Source organism: Miscanthus floridulus, chromosome 1 (assembly GCF_019320115.1).
Source record: "Miscanthus floridulus cultivar M001 chromosome 1, ASM1932011v1, whole genome shotgun sequence".
NCBI lineage: Eukaryota > Viridiplantae > Streptophyta > Magnoliopsida > Poales > Poaceae > Miscanthus > Miscanthus floridulus.
In genome coordinates, this window is record NC_089580.1 from 8,586,851 (window position 1) to 8,600,698 (window position 13,848).

Below are 13,848 nucleotides of genomic sequence, written 5' to 3' on the forward strand. Positions count from 1 at the left end.
GATTAATAGAAACACTTTTCTAGGCACAAGAGGTTAATTGGGCTAACCGTAGGATTTGATTATTGCAAGAAAATTTAGAATTAACCCAATTCACCCCCCTCTTGGGCATCTTGATCCTTTCAATTGGTATCAGAGCCTCGTGCTCACGTTTTTAAGCTTAACCGCTTAGAGCAAGATGTCTCACGGGGATGGACCTCCTCCTATCTTTGAGGGAGATGACTTTCCATATTGGAAAATCCGCATGAAGGCGTACTTAGAAGCTCTAGACGTTGGTATTCTTAGAGCCACCTCACAAGACTTCCCAAAACCTCGGGATGCTACTAACCTACAAGGCGATGAGGTTAATTATGAAAAATGGAATGCAAAGGCTCGGAACACCATCTTTAGAGGCCTTTGCAAAGATGTGTTCAACCGCGTAAGGAACCACAAAGACGCCCATGCACTATGGTCGGATGTTTGTGCGCTCCATGAGGGAACCAAGAGTGAGCGTGAGGAACACTATCATCTTATGATTAAAAAGCTAAATTCATTTGAGATGCTTCCCAAAGAATGTGCTAATGAGATGTATTCACGTTTGAATGTTCTTGTAGAGGAAGTCAATGGGCTTGGACTTACTCAAATGTCACCATCCGACGTTGTGAGAAAGATCTTGAGTGTCCTCTCTATTGACAAATATGGGCATATTGTGACCGTGCTACACCAAGGTGATCTTTCCACCGCTACACCGCTACAAATCTTAGGAAAGATCAATGCTCATGAGATGTACATGCATATCACGCCACAAGATGGCTCATCCTCTACCAAGAAGAAAGAGAAGGACTTAGCATTCAAAGCTAGCCAAGACAAGGGCAAAGCAAGACTTGAGTATGAGAGCTCAAGTGATGAAGAAGATGAAGATGAAAACCTCGCTCTCATGGTGAAGAAAGCCGCCAAGATGCTAAAGAAGCTAAATAAGAGTGGCATCAAGTTCAACGGCAAGAAGAAGTTCTTCACAAGCTCTAGAAGAAAGCCAATCTCCGAAATGGATTACTTCAATTGTGGTGAACTTGGTCATCTAGCACATCAATGCCCCAAGCCCAAGAAAGACAAGTTCAACAACAAGAACAAGGGCAATAAAGATGACTCAAGTAATGAAGATGAAGATGAGAAGAAGAAGAACAAGCCATACAAGAAGAGAGATGGCAAAAAGAGGGACTTCCACAAGAAGAAGAAGAGTGGAAAGGCCTACATCGTCGGTGATTGGCTCACGGACATTGATTCATCTAGTGGATCATCCGATGATGATAGTGACAATGAGAAGGTGGCCGCCATTGCTATTGATCTTTCATCTTCACCGCCAACATCGCCATCATCCTCTATACACCTATGCCTTATGGCCAAGGGTGAACGCAAGGTAACTAAGAATGATGATAGTAGTGATGATGAGCAAGCTAGTGATGATGATAGCGATAGCGATGATGATGATTCACCTTCATATGATGATCTTGTCAAAATATTAAGAAAATACACTAAGATCATTAGAAAGAGTAGAGCTACAAATGAAAAGCTTGATGCTAAAAATGATTCACTCTTAGCAAAGTGCGATACATTGGAAAAGGCTAATGATGAGCTTAGAGAAACTAATGATGCTATATCATCCAAACTCAAGGAGCTCAAATCTTCTAAGAAAGAGCTTAAAGATAAACATGATAAACTTAAGTGGGTGCACAATGAGCTCATCACTAGACACAACAAGCTAAAAGATGAATATACAACTCTTAAGATCAATCATGATACTCTTGTTATTGCTCAAGATTTTTTACCAAATGAGCCACATGATGCTACTAACCATGTTGTTAAGATTGATATAGCTACATCATGTGATGATTTGATTGATGAGAGCATTGAGTAAGGATCTAGTGGCAAAGGCAAGCAAGTGGTTGAGTGCAATAACTATGATGAATATGTCAAGCTCAAGAACACAAATGAAAAGCTCATGAAAGATCTTGAAGAAATGAAAAGCCACAACACCGTTGTGCTAGAAACTCTTGATCATGACAAAGAGTTGATCCTTGAGAATGAGAAGCTCAAAGAAGAAAACAAGAAGCTCAAGGAAGAGAAGAAAGATGATGCTCTAAAGGAAGAAAATAAGAAGCTCAAGTTAGAGAAAGAGCATCTCAAGATTGGGTTGAGCAAGTTTGCTAGAGGCAAGCACCTCCAAAGTGAGCTACTTATGAACACCGTCATAAAGATGGATAGAAGTGGCATTGGATATGTGGCAAGTGTAGAGAAGAAGAAGGCTCAAGTTCAACAACAACAATCAAAGCCAAAGCTAAAGCCAAAGCCAAAGAGATGTTTTGAGTGTGGACAAGAAGGCCACTTTGCTCATGAGTGTCAAACTCCACCGCCACAACCCTTGCCCAAGCATGCTAGACCCTTTGCCTTCAATGCTCACTACATGCTTAGAAAGGACTCTAGTGGAAAGATGAAAGTCATGTTCTTAGGACCCCTTAACAAGAATAGGCCTAAGAAGATTTGGGTGGCTAAGTCACTTGTTGAGAAGGTGAAGGGCCCTCAACAAGTTTGGATTCCTAAAGCTTGAATCTCTTGTGTGTAGGTGAACTATAAGACCGGTGAAAGTCATTGGGTTATTGATAGTGGTTGCACTCAATATATGACTGGTGATCCTCGTATGTTCACCTCACTAGATGAAGAGGTAGATGGACAAGAGAAAATACATTTGGAGATAATTCAAAGGGCAAGGTTAAAGGATTGGGCAAAGTGGCAATATCAAATGATCATTCCATCTCCAATGTGCTATATGTTGCTTCATTGAGCTTCAACTTGCTATTCGTTGAACAATTGTGTGATCTTGGCTTCCAATGCTTGTTCACCGAAAAGAAGGTTGTTGTATTCAAGGTAGATGACAATCAAGTGATATTTAATGGATTTAGATACAACAACTTATATCTAGTGGACTTCACCTCTGAAGATGCAAATTTAAAGACTTGCCTATTCACCAAAACAATACTTGGGTGGCTATGGCATAGAAGACTTGCTCATGTTGGGACGAGCTCACTCAAGAAGCTTATGAAGAATGATTTGGTGAGAGGGTTGAAAGATGTGAAATTTGAAAAGGACAAGCTTTGTAGTGCATGTCAAGCCAGCAAGCAAGTTGCAAATACTCATCCAACCAAAGCCTTCATGTCAACCACAAGAGTGCTAGAACTCCTTCATATGGATTTATTTGGACCAACAACATACAAGAGTTTGGGAGGAAATCTTTATTGTCTTGTGATCGTTGATGACTATTCAAGGTATACATGGGTATTCTTCCTTCATGACAAATCCGAAGTTGCATCTTGTTTCAAGAAGTTTGCCAAGAGAGCTCAAAATGAATTTGAAATGAAGCTCAAGAAGATAAGAAGTGACAATAGAAAAGAATTTGACAACACAAACATTGAAGCTTATTGTGATGAAGTTGGGATCAAGCATGAAGTCTCCGCAACTTATACTCCTCAACAAAATAGTGTAGTTGAGAGGAAGAACCGGACTTTGATCACTCTTGCAAGGACAATGCTAGATGAGTACAATACCCCCGAAGCTCTATAGGTGGAAGCAATCAACACCGCATGATATGCATCAAACCGCCTATTCCTTCAAAAGTTCCTTAGCAAGACTCCGTATGAGTTGCTCAATGGGAAGAAGCCAGACGTCTCCTTCTTTAGGGTGTTTGGTTGCAAATGCTACATCTACAAGAAGCGGCAACACCTAGGGAAGTTCCAAAGACGTTGTGATATTGGTTTTCTTGTTGGTTACTCATCAAAGTCTAAAGCATATAGAGTATTTAATCATGCCACCGGCTTGGTTGAAGAAACATATGATGTGGAATTTGATGAATCTAACGGCTCACAAGGAGCACATGAGAATCTTGATGATGTAGGTGATGAACCATTGATGGAGGCCATGAAGAACATTCCGGTGGGAGACATCAAGCCAAAAAATGATGAAGATGATGTATAAATCATTGATCAACCTTCTTTATCAAGTGTGCCACAAGATGGTGAAAAAGATGGGAGCGTAGAAAATGAAGACACCCATGTCTCCCATGAGCAAACGGTGGTACAAGCACAAGATGTTGATGCTCCACAACCTCCTCCTCAGGTGGTCAATAGAAGAAATACACCTCTCCTACAAGATCATCCATAAGATCTCGTCATAGGGAGTCCATCAAAGGGTGTAATGACTCGATCTAAAAAACTTGCTTCATTTATTGCTCATCACTCTTTTGTCTCTTGCTATGAGCCTACTAAGGTAGAAGAAGCTCTTAAAGATCCGGATTGGATCAATGCCATGCATGAAGAGTTGAATAACTTCACTCGCAATGAAGTTTGGACTCTTGAAGAGTGACCAAAAGGTGCAAGAGTCATTGAAACAAAGTGGGTGTTCCGCAACAAGCAAGATGATCAAGGTGTTGTTGTGAGTGTAAGGAAAATGGACCCTAGGCCCATTTACTTTAGATTTTGGTGTTTGATGACCAACACAACCAAATTGGACTAATGAATTTGCGAGTGTTTGTTTTGTTGTCCAACAGGGTGCAAGACGTGACTTGGACGAAGGCGACGTGATGATCCGATGATCAACACTTTAAGCAAGACCTTAGGAGCACAAGAAAAGACCCAAGATATCAAGCAAAGTGCAAGCATGAAGATAGGAACCAAGCCATACGCAAGATCGTGACCAGACGCTGGAAGCGCGACCGGACGCTGGACCGGTGGCTCGGCAGATAGGCGACTAGACGCAAGGACCGGACGCTGGCGGCAATCGACCGAACGTAGGAACACAGCGTCCGATCGATTACAGTAAGGTTCCAGAGCGACACATCTGCGACCGGACGTGTCCGGTGGCAGGCGACCGGACACTGGCCAACGTCCGATCAGCATATTGCCAGCTCAATAGTCAGGACGACCGAACACGTCCGGTTAGGACGATTAAGCATCCGGTCAGTAGCAGTTTCGTGGGAATTTGACCCCAACAGCTACTTTCTCAGTGGGGCTTATAAATACAACCCCCAACCAGCCATTTGAGGTGTGTGAAACTGAGAAAACATACCAAGGGTGTTGATACACCATTTTAGTGATCTCCACATGCATAGTGCTTAGTGTTTTTATTAGGTGATTAGCATAAGTGCTTTGCGAAGTGCTTAGGTTGATTAGACCACCGCTTATGCGCTTGCTCTAGGTTTATGCCTAGTGTTTAGTGAGGTTTGCATACCTCTTGCCACCCCGTGCTTGCGAGCACAAGTGTTGTACATCGGAGGGGCTTGAAGTCTTGCGAGATTACACCAACCGCATTTGTGGTGTGGCCGCCACCGTGTTCCAAAGGGAACAAGGCCCACGGCGTTTCAGCCGGAAGCTTGATAGTGAAGACGGCGGGGAGCATCCGGGAGAGGCTTGCCGGAAGGCACGTCGGAGACCCACTTGCGCGTGGGGAAGGCCCGAGGCTATCCACGGAGTTACCTGACTGGGAGCTTGGCCCTTGCGAGGGATTCCTTGCGAGGGGCTCCAACGAGGACTAGGGGGAAGCTTGCGCGCTTCTCGATACCTCGGTAAAAATACCAGAGTCGTCGACGGGAGTTTGCGTATCTCTACCTTGCTCTTTAGCTTCCGCATTTGCATTGATTTCTTTACTACGTTTACGGTAGAGATAGCAACACACTAGTAAAACCATAGTTGCACATCTAGATAGCTTATCTATTGCATATGTTTTTCTAGGGTTAGAAAAAGAGGCCAAAGTTTAGAGTTAGAGTTTTAAGTTGCCTAATTCACCCCCCCTCTTAGGCGTCACGGTCCCTTTAATTGGTATCAGAGCCAGGTTGGCTCATATTTGGACCTTTGGCTTAACCGCCGTTGAGCCGACGCTATTGTAGAGCGGTTGGGATGGATACCGCTAGGCCTCCTCAATTTGATGGCACTAACTTCCTCTACTATAAGGCTAGAATGGCTTGCCACCTTGAGGCGATTGATTTAGGTGTATGGAGAGTCACTCGTGACGGGATGAAACCCATTAAGAATCCTGAAAAGCCCACAAAGAGTGACGAAAAAGAAATGCATTTTAATGCTAGAGCTAAGAATTGTTTGTTTGAATCATTTAGCATGGATGTGTTTAACCAAGTGTTCACCTTAAATACGGCACATGAAATTTGGTTAAAACTCCAAGAGCTCCATGACGGCGCAAGTAATGTCCGTGAGCAAAAACATTGTCTAGCTAAGCAAAATTATGATTCCTTTGCTATGAATGATGATGAGCTTGTTCGTGATATGTATTCTCGTTTGAATCTAATTATCAATGAGCTCTATTCAATAGGATTATTAAAGCTAGATGATGCGGACATCGTGAGGAAGATCATCTCCGTTCTACCACAAAAGAAATATGCAAGCATCATCACCATTCTTCACAACATGGAGAACTTGAGCACCATGACCCCGGGCATTGTCATTGGCAAGCTAGTGGCATTTGAAATGTCACGTAAGATGGGTCAAGGAGAAGCATCTTCATTAAGCAAAGGCAAAGCTCTCGCTTGTAGCAAGAAGAAAAAGATGAAGGGCAAGAAAGTTGAGTCAAGCTCAAGCCCAAGCTCCTCAAGTGAAGAAGAAGAAGATGAGGATGATGATGATGATGAACAAGAATCAAGTGATGATGATCAATCTTCCTCCTCCACCTCCGACCTTGATGAAGAATCAATCAAACTTATCAAAAAGGTGGAGAAGATGATCATAAGGCTCAATGTCAAGGGTGTGCCCATCCAAATTCAAGACCTCATTTTCACTAATCAAAGAAACGAGCAAAGAAAGAGAGGATGCTATGGATGCGGCGAGTTGGGGCACTTTGTGGAAGTTTGTCCAAACAAGCCCACACCCAAAGCAAAGAAGAAGGCATGCAAGAACAAAGTCCTCACATCAATAAGGTCATGGAATGATTCTTCAAGTGAAGAAGATCATCACAAGAGGCGAGGGCGTAAGCACTCATCATCAAGCTCTTCTCGTGTGTGCCTTATGGCACGAGGTAATGAAAGCTCATCCTCTAGTGAGAGCGATAGTGATGATGATTTGCCTTCTTATAATACAATTATGCAACAAAATCGTAAATATGCTAAAGTTTGCACTAGTCAACAAAAGAAGCTCAAAATTTTAAAAGAAGAGCTAGGTAGTTCACAAGAAGCATACAAGAATTTGCTTGAACAATATGAAAACTTTACAAATCTCAATGTTGAACTATCTACTAAAATTGAGCAACTTGAGGCTAGTGCAACAACAAATGAATGCACAATCAATGATAAGCAACTTGAAAAGAAAAATGAAATTAAAAAAAAAGTTAGCTAGCTCACAAAATGATTATCAAAGTTTGCTTGCAAAATTGGAAATCATGTGCAAACATTGTGATGAGCTAACTAATAAAGTTGCTAATCTTGAAGCCGTCAAAAATATCCCCATCAAGGCACCTAAAAAGAAAAGTTCTATCATTAAAAGGGATGCCTCTACTTCTTGCAATGATTTATGTTTAGACTCACCCTTGTGCAACCAAGTTTGTGTTGAGAAAGTTATTGTAGATACATGCACACAAGAGGTTGCAAAGGAAAATGAGGAACTTAAGCAAGAAGTAGCTCGCCTCACGAAGGACTTGACTCAAGTAAAAGGCAAGGCGACGCAAGCTCAACTTCATCAAGATAACACCATCAAGGGAGTGAAGAAGCTTGATGAAGGACAAACCGTGGTTTGCTATGTGTGCCACAAGGAAGGCCACAAGTCCTATGAGTGCAAGGTGAAGAATGGGGGAGGAGCAAAGAAGGAGGAGAAAAAGCAAACAAGCAAGTTCTCCAACACCTACACCAACATGGTGGACAAGGCCTCCACACCTTATCTCTTGAAGAAGAAGAAAAATGACAAGGTGGTGGCCATGAAGGTGAACAAGCACGCCAACAATGGGGTCAAACGCTTTTGGGTGCCAAAGGAAATCATTTCAAATATAAAGAGCACCAAGAAGGTTTGGGTCCCAAAAGGGAAGTGAGAAGTCCGTCGGACGTCGGGGAATTTGGAGACTTGGCAAAGTTTGAGTGTATTTCATGGGGTGCATCATGATGGACAAAGTCATTGCCAAGTAGGTTAGTGAATACTATGGACCCAAATTCCCCTTCCCATGTTAGGTAACTAGATGTCCTTACTTTCAAATTAGTATTCATTTCAATTGGCTTTGTTTTTCAATTGATATACTCTTAAAGCATCTAGTTACATTTCATGCCTATGATTGCATTTATATGCTTAATCTTTTGTCATGCATTCAATAGGTATATCATATGGTAGGCTTGCTTAGTTTCATTATCAACCCTTGGAGCAAACCTACATGGTTTAAAATTGTTTAGAAGCACGGCACATAGCTTGCTTTACAATTATTTATCAAATATGTGCCAAAGTCCAAATTGTGGATAATCTCTCCCAAATATCATCTTTCAAGTGGTATTTTGTTTCTTAAATCAATGTGCACAAATGGTACAAGTATTCAACACTTGTATGCACATATTTAGGGGGAGTAATTCTACAACTTGGATGTGTTGAGACTATCACTTGTTCAAATGGTATCAATTTTTCAAACCTATCACATGTGTAGTAGTCTCATTGTAAGGAAATTGGAGTCCCCAGAGTTAAGCATCATTCTTCAATTGGCATCATCATGTTGATTTCATTTCATATTTATATGCTTTCTCCATGCATTATATAGATTAAACTCTCTTGTAAAATAAATTGCTAATTATGCATATGCCTTGCTTTCTACCATATGTATGCATATATTGAGGGGGAGCTTAGTCTATATAATGTGAGAGTCAAATTTTATGATCCATTTCACTCTTTATACAAAGGACCACGAAATTTGACCCTCCCTTGTGCTACTAATGTCTTCCTTTTCGGTGTTTGATGCCAAAGGGGGAGAATTTGAAGGACCAAAGGCAAGCATCAAGTTGATGTATACAAGTGGTAATGGTCCGAGAAAGGAAGGAAAGTAAATTATGGATTAGTCTAAGTAATGGGAGATTTTTTTTAAAGCTAGGCCTTAATCCATAATATCATATGGGGATATTCGTAAGGGCAAGATGGTCTTCAATTGGTATCTAAGTAGTATCTTCTAGCATCATATAACCTTGCCCTTTGCATTGCATCCTAGCAAGTAGGTAGTTTTTAAATTTTCAAAATTTTATTATTTGCTTGCTTTTGTCGTGTTGTCATCAATCACCAAAAGTTGTTGTGAGTGTAAGGAAAATGGACCCTAGGCCCATTTACTTTGGATTTTGGTGTTTGATGACCAACACAACCAAATTGGACTAATGAATTTGCGAGTGTTTGTTTTGTAGTCCAACAGGGTGCAAGACGTGACTTGGACAAAGGCAACGTGATGATCCGATGATCAACACCTTAAGCAAGACCTTAGGAGCGCAAGAACAGACCCAAGATATCAAGCGAAGTCCAAGCATGAAGATAGGAACCAAGCCGTACGCAAGATCGCGAAGAAATGAGCTCGCAGAGGCGACCGGACGCTGGACCGAACGCTGGAAGCGCGACCGGACACTGGACCGGTGGCTCGGCAGACAGGCGACCGAACGCAAGGACCGGACGCTGGCGGCAACCGACCAGACGCAGGAACGCAACGTCCGATCGATTACAGTAAGGTTCTAGAGCGGCACATCTACGACCGGACGCGTCCGGTGGTAGGCGACCGGACGCTGGCCAGCGTCCGATCAGCATATTGCCGGCTCAATGGTCGGGACGATTCAGCGTTCGGTCAGTAGCAGTTTCGTGGGAATTCGACCCCAACGGCTACTTTCTTAGTGGAGCTTATAAATACAACCCCCAACCGGCCATTTGAGGTGTGTGGAACTGAGGAAACATACCAAGGGTGTTGATACAACATTTTAGTGATCTCCACATGCATAGTGCTTAGTGTTTTTATTAGGTGATTAGCATAAGTGCTTTGCGAAGTGCTTAGGTTGATTAGACCACCGCTTATGCGCTTGCTCTAGGTTTATGCCTAGTGTTTAGTGAGGTTTGCATACCTCTTGCCACCCCGTGCTTACGAGCACAAGTGTTGTACATCGGAGGGGCTTGAAGTCTTGCGAGATCACACCAACCGCGTTTGTGGTGTGGCCGCCACCGTGTACCGGAGGGAACAAGGCCCGCGACGTTTCGGCCGAAAGCTTGATAGTGAAGACAGCGGGGAGCATCCGGGAGAGGCTTGCCGGAAGGCACGTCGGAGACCAACTTGCGCGTGGGGAAGGCCCGAGGCTATCCACGGAGTTACCCGACCGGGAGCTTGGCCCTTGCGAGGGATTCCTTGCGAGGGGCTCCAACGAGGACTAGGGGGAAGCTTGTGCGCTTCTCGATACCTCGGTAAAAATACCGGAGTCGTCGATGGGAGTTTGCGTATCTCTACCTTGCTCTTTAGCTTCCGCATTTGCATTGATTTCTTTACTACGTTTGCGGTAGAGATAGCAACACACTAACAAAACCATAGTTGCACATCTAGATAGCTTATCTATTGCATAGGTTTTGCTAGGGTTAGAAAAAGAGGCCAAAGTTTAGAGTTAGAGTTTTAAGTTACCTAATTCACCCCCCTCTTAGGCGTCACGATCCCTTCAGTGAGAAACAAGGCAAGACTAGTTGCAAAGGGGTTCTCCCAAGTTGAAGGTTTGGATTTTGGAGAGACCTTTGCACCGGTTGCAAGATTAGAAGCCATCCGTATCCTACTTGCATATGCATCACATCATGAAATGAAACTTTATCAAATGGATGTGAAAAATGCATTCTTAAATAGCTTTATTAATGAACTAGTCTATGTTGATCAACCTCCCAGGTTTGAAGACCCTAGATATCCTAATCATGTTTATAGGTTATCCAAGGTGTTATATAGGCTTAAGCAAGCCCAAGAGCTTGGTATGAGCGCCTTCGGGACTTTCTCATTGAGAAGGGCTTCACCATTGGGAAGGTCGATACTACACTATTCACCAAGAAGCTTGATGGGCATATCTTCATTTGTCAAGTATATATTGATGATATCATCTTTGGATCATCAAATGAAGACTCATGTAAAGAATTTGGTGAATTGATGTCGAAGGAGTTTGAGATGTCCATGATTGGTGAGCTTACATTCTTTCTTGGTTTTCAAGTCAAGCAAATGAAAGAAGGCATCTTCATCTCTCAAGAGAAATACACAAAAGATCTTCTCAAGAGATTCAAGATGGATGAATGTAAGCCAATCAAGACACCAATGCCTACCAATGGACATCTCGACCTAGATGAGGGAGGTAACCCGGTTGATCAAACTCTCTACCATTCCATGATTGGTAGCTTGTTATATTTAACTGTATCTAGGCCCGACATTATGTTTAGTGTGTGTATGTGTGCTAGATTTCAAGCTAATCCTAAGGAAACACATTTAATTGCCATAAAAAGAATCCTTAGGTATCTTAAGCACACACCAAGCATTGGCCTTTGCTATCTCAAAGGAGCTATATTTGAATTAGTTGGCTATTCCGATTCAGATTATGCTGGTTGCAAAGTTGATAGAAAGAGCACATCCGGAGGGTGCCATTTGCTTGGTAGATCACTTGTGTCTTGGTCCTCCAAGAAATAAAATAGTGTAGCTTTGTCCACCGCCGAAGCGGAATACATTGCCGCGGGTGCTTGTTGTGCACAAATTTTATACATGAAACAAACTTTGCTAGACTATGGTGTAGTTCTAGAAAATGTACCTCTTTTGTGTGACAATGAAAGTGCGGTAAAACTTGCAAATAATCCGGTTCAACACTCTTGCACCAAGCACATAGATATCCGCCATCACTTTCTAAGAGATCATGTTGCTAAAAATGATATATCACTAGAAGGTGTAAGAACCGAAGATCAATTAGCGGATATCTTCACTAAACCGCTAGATGAGGCTACATTTTGTAGATTGCGGAATGAGCTCAATGTACTTGATTTTAGTAACTTCACTAAAAATTAAGCTTGTGTTGTCCCTTGCATTCATTGTAATATACAATATGTTTGATTTTTGGTAATGCATATAGGGCTTGTCTAACATGGTTAAGATAACCGCCGAAAAGCGTGTGAAGAAGCTTAACCTTGGATCAAACTTGACAAGCAACTAGATTTACTTACAAGTATTGCATATGCATGGATATTGTTTTTGTCGTTTTGTTCCATTTGCCCTCTTATTGCCTATTTTCTTAAAAAGAGTTATAGCCTAAGGCAAAATATTTTGAAGAATATGAGGGTTTGAGAGAGGTCACTCACATCAGTCCCAATTGGTGTTTATTTGGATCTTATTCAAGTTGGGACTTGATTGGGAATAGGCAGCGTGAAGAAACATTGAAGATTTGCTAGAAAAGGGTGACCAGACGCTGCACCGGACGCTGCTGTCTAGCGTCCGGTCAGTTCACAGGAGGTGAACAGAAGCTGAAGGAGTGACCGAACGCTACGTTTGTGTGTCCAGTCAGGAAGGGATCCAGCGTCCGGTCGATCTACATGGCGTTCAAGGCAACTGACCGGACCCTGCCTGCGTCCGGCCATGGACCACCGGACGTGTCCGGTCGTGATTCTAGAGGAATTGGACCTCTCTGGAATCGACCAGACGCTGGGTGGTAGCGTTCGGTCGCTACCACCGGAGCATCCGGTCAGTGGATCTCGTGCGGCTTTAGGACTCTTTTTCGGTTTCCTTTCTTGTTGCATCGGGGGACCTATTTAATCGAGAGCCGTACCCGTGTTGATCTATTCCGCCACCGCCTAGTCCGCCATTTAGCTCCACGCACCGCCGCTAGCTAGCCGCCACTGCCTGCACCGAGCACCTCGCGCCACCCGCAGCCGTGCGCCTCCTGCGACCGAGCGCTGCCGCAGCCGAGCCCGTGCGCCCGCCACTGCCAGCCAGCGAGCCAGCCTCACCGTGCCACCGTGCTCTGCCTATCGCGTAACCCTAGCTCGCCGCCGCAAGCTGTTCCCCAGACTCCCAGGAATCTCTCGCGCGCCTCCACAGCCGTCTTGCCAGCATCTCTGAGCCAAGTCCTAGTGCTCACGCCACTGGCAGTGTAGTCCACGTCCAGCGTCGGTAAGGCCCTGCCTGTGCCCTAGTATTTTCTTTGCTTGATCCAGATCGTTTTTAATCCATTGACCTAAAATGCAACCAAGGTCATCGATTCATCGTGAACCCTAACCCTAGCGGTCCCGGCATTCCCCCGCGTGTCACTTCTCTTTTCATCGGATCACTGTTTCTTCAGGTAGCAAGCCAGTCGATTCAATTTCATACCTACATTGCTTGCTCTCATAGGGTTTCGCATCTTTGAGATATATGGTATTTACTTGTATATCCATCTATTCCATCGTGCAGTGAGTCTGTGCTGTTGAGGTGATAGGTGCAGTTGACAGTCAACTCGGAGCCAAGCTCGTGAGTACGGATTGAGGCCAAGCCTCGAAAGTGTCAGTGGACAGTTGATCTTGACAGCAGTAGTTTTTCTCTTATCAGATCAGATGGCTCACACCAAGAACGTTGGTGGTGGTCCAGGAGATGACGATCGGAGGCCCCCGCCTCGCTTGCCCGCAGGAACCAAGGGCAAGGCGACGAAGCAGGTTATATCTAAGAAGCGCAAGTACCCCAACGCAGAGACAGCGAGAGCAGCAGTAGTCGCTAAGGCCACAGGGCATGCCGAGAGAGGCGGCGCTCGCAGTGGTGTTGTCATTGTAGATCCACAGCTCACACCAGCACAGAGGGCAGCAGTTGAGGAGGCTGAGCGTCATCATGGTGGTCCACCTGGGACTGTCATGATGGCAGGAC